This window comes from Arachis stenosperma, chromosome 4 (genome assembly GCF_014773155.1).
Source record: "Arachis stenosperma cultivar V10309 chromosome 4, arast.V10309.gnm1.PFL2, whole genome shotgun sequence".
Lineage (NCBI taxonomy): Eukaryota > Viridiplantae > Streptophyta > Magnoliopsida > Fabales > Fabaceae > Arachis > Arachis stenosperma.
This window is the reverse complement of record NC_080380.1, coordinates 93,648,994-93,652,815: the sequence shown is the minus strand read 5'-3', so window position 1 is coordinate 93,652,815 and position 3,822 is coordinate 93,648,994. Positions and strand designations below refer to the sequence as shown.

Below are 3,822 nucleotides of genomic sequence, written 5' to 3'. Positions count from 1 at the left end.
TCTTTTTCAAACACATCTTTTTATCTTTTATCTTATCTTTTATTTTATCTTTTTCAAAATTTGATTTCAAATATCTTATCTAACTTCTTATCTTCTTATCTTTTTAAAATTTGATTTCAAATCTTTTTCAATCAACTAACTAACTATTTGACTTTTTGTTTGTTTCTTATCTTTTTCAAAACCACCTAACTACTTTTCCCTCTTCAATTTTCGAAAATACCTCTCTCTTTTTCAAAAAAAAAATTCTTTTTAATTGTTTTAAATTTTAATTTTAATTATATCTTATATTTAATTTTCGAAAATACTAATCCCCTTTTTAAAATTATTTTTGAAATCCTCCCTCTCTTTTCTTATTCTATTTACTTATTTATTTACTAACACTTCTCTTCATCTCTTATCACCTCCCCTATCCTTACTCTTTATACAGACTATTCATTCTTCTTCACTCTTCTCCCCTTTCTTTTTCTATTAACATAAAGGAATCTCTATACTGTGACATAGAGGATTCCTCTTCTTTTCTTGTTTTCTTCTCTTTCATACGAGCAGGAACAGGGAAAAAGGCACTCTTGTTGAAATTGATCCTGAACCTGAAAGGACTCTGAAAAGGAAACTAAGAGAAACTAAATTACAACAATCCAGAAACAACCTTTCAGAAATTTTCGAACAAGAGAAGGAGATGGCAGCCGAAAATAATAATAATGCAAGGAGAATGCTTGGTGACTTCACAAAGCCAACATCCAAATTTGATGGAAGAAGCATCTCCATTCCTGCCATTGGAGCCAATAATTTTGAGCTTAAGCCTCAACTAGTTGCTTTAATGCAACAGAACTGCAAGTTTTATGGACTTTCATCTGAAGATCCTTACCAGTTTTTAACTGAGTTCTTGCAGATTTGTGAGACTGTTAAGACAAATGGAGTTGATCCTGAAGTCTACAGACTCATGCTTTTCCCTTTTGCTGTAAGAGACAAAGCTAGAATATGGTTGGATTCACAACCTAAGGATAGCCTGGACTCTTGTGATAAGCTGGTCACTGCCTTCTTGGATAAATTCTTTCCTCCTCAAAAGCTGAGCAAGCTTAGAGTGGATGTTCAAACCTTCAAACAAAAAGATGGTGAATCCCTCTATGAAGCTTGGGAAAGATACAAGCAGTTGACCAGAAGGTGCCCATCTGACATGTTTTTAGAATGGACCATATTAGATATATTCTATTATGGTCTATCTGAATTTTCGAAAATGTTATTGGACCATTTTGCAGGTGGATCCATTCACCTAAAGAAAACGCCTGAAGAGGCTCAAGAACTAATTGACATGGTTGCAAACAACCAATTCATGTACACTTCTGAGAGGAATTCCGTGAATAATGGGATACCTCAGACGAAAGGAGTTCTTGAAATTGATGCTCTGAATGCCATATTGGCTCAGAACAAAGTGTTGACTCAACAGGTCAACATGATCTCTCAAAATCTGAATGGATGGCAAAATGCATCCAACAGTAATAAAGAGGTAGCTTCTGAAGAAGCTTATGATCCTGAGAACCCTGCAATGGCAGAGGTTAATTACATGGGTGAACCTTATGGAAACACCTATAATTCATCATGGAGAAATCATCCCAATTTTTCATGGAAGGATCAACAAAAGCCTCAACAAGGCTTTAACAATGGTGGACGCAATAGGCTGAGCAATAGCAAGCCTTTTCCATCATCTTCTCAACAACAGACAGAGAATTCTGAACAAAACACTTCTAATTTAGCCAATCTAGTCTCTGATCTGTCAAAGGCCACTTTCAATTTCATGAGTGAAATAAGATCCTCCATCAGAAATCTGGAGGCACAAGTGGGCCAGCTGAGTAAGAAAGTCATTGAAACTCCTCCCAGTATTCTCCCAAGCAATACAGAAGAGAATCCAAAAGGAGAGTGCAAGGCCATTGATGTAATCAATATGGCCGAATGCACAAGGGAGGAGGAGGACGAAAATCCTAGTAAGGAAGACCTCCTGGGACGTCCCTCAAGCAAGAAGGAGTTTCCTATTAAGGATCCAAAGGAATCTGTGGCTCATATAGAGACCATAGAGATTCCATTAAATCTCCTTCTGCCATTCATGAGCTCTGAAGACTATTCTTCCTCTGAAGAGGATGAAGATGTGACTGGAGAGCAAGTTGCTCAATATTTAGGAGCTATCATGAAGCTGAATGCCAAGTTATTTGGTAATGAGACTTGGGAAAGTGAACCTCCTTTGCTCATTAGTGAACTGGATACCTGGATTCAGCAAATTTTACCTCAAAAGAGACAAGATCCTGGCAAGTTCTTAATACCTTGTAGCATAGGCACCATGACCTTTGAAAAAGCTCTATGTGATCTAGGGTCAGGGATAAATCTTATGCTACTCTCTGTAATGGAGAAGCTGGGGATCATTGAGGTACAACCTGCCTTGTTCTCATTACAATTGGCAGACAAGTCATTGAGACAAGCTTATGGAATAGTAGAGGACGTGTTAGTAAAGGTTGAAGGCCTTTACATCCCTGCTGATTTCATAATCTTAGACACTAGGAAGGAAGAGGATGAATGCATCATCCTTGGAAGACCTTTCCTAGCCACAGCAGGAGCTGTGATAGATGTCAACAGAGGTGAATTAGTCCTTCAATTGAATGGGGACTACCTTGTGTTTAAGGCACATGGCCAACCCTCTGTGACAAAAGAGAGTAAGCACAAAGAGCTTCTCTCAGTTCAGAGTCAAGAAGAGCCCCCATAGTCAAACTCTAAGTTTGGTGTTGGGAGGCCACAACCAAACTCTAAGTTTCGTGTTAAGACCCCATATCCAAACTCTAAGTTTGGTGTTGCGACTATACAACATTGACCTGATCACCTTGTGGCTCCATGAGAGCCCACTGTCAAGCTATTGACATCAAAGAAGCGCTTGTTGGGAGGCAACCCAATTTTATTTATCTAATTTTTATTTTATTCTATTGTTATTTTGTGTTTTATTAGGTACATGATCATGTGGAGTCACGAAAAAAAAATATAAAAATTAAAAACAGAATCAAAAATAGCAGAAAAAAAATCACACCCTGGAAGAAGCACAGACTGGGTTCAACGCCAGTAAGAAGCATCTGGCTGGCGTTCAATGCCAGAACAGAGCATGAATCTGGCGCTGAATGCCAGAAACAAGCAACATTCTGGCATTTGAACGCCAGGAATGGGCCTTGAGAAAAGCTGGCGCTAAACGCCAGTAACAAGCATGGAACTGGCGTTCAACGCCAGAAACATGCTACATCTGGGCGTTGAACGCCTAGAACATGCTTTACATGGGCGTTGAACGCCCAGAACATGCTTTACATGGGCGTTGAACGCCCAGAACGTGCACCACTCGGCGTTTAAACGCCAGAATGGTATGCAAAGGCATTTTACATGCCTATTTGGTGCAGGGATGGAATTCCTTGACTCCTCTGGTCCTGTGGACCCCACAGGATCACCTCAGGATCTGTGGACCCCACAGGATCCCCACCTAACATATTCCCACCTTACCTCCTAATCCTATTTACACTCTCCTCTATATCACACTTCCCAAAACCCTTCACCAATCACCTCAATCTCTCTTCCCCATCACCTATTCACCACTCACATCCATCCACTCTTCCCCATAAACCCCACCTACCGCCAAAATTCAAAAATCTTTCCCACCCAAACCCACCCTAAAATGGCCGAACCTACCCTCTCCCCTTTCCCTCTATAAACCCCTCCATTCCACTTCATTTTCACACAACACAAATCCCCTCTTCTTCACCTTGGCCGAAACACCATCTCTCCCTCTCCTCCATATTTTCT

At 40.0% G+C, this 3,822-nt stretch overlaps 1 non-coding gene across 1 annotated transcript; it reads right to left on the bottom strand.

The window, feature by feature from the left end:
- Positions 1 to 1,072: 1,072 nt before the first annotated feature.
- On the bottom strand, positions 1,073 to 1,176 carry LOC130977476 (small nucleolar RNA R71). Its single transcript, XR_009085165.1, has one exon. It is a non-coding gene; the product is annotated as a small nucleolar RNA R71 (small nucleolar RNA).
- Between the last annotated feature and the right edge of the window lie 2,646 nt (positions 1,177 to 3,822).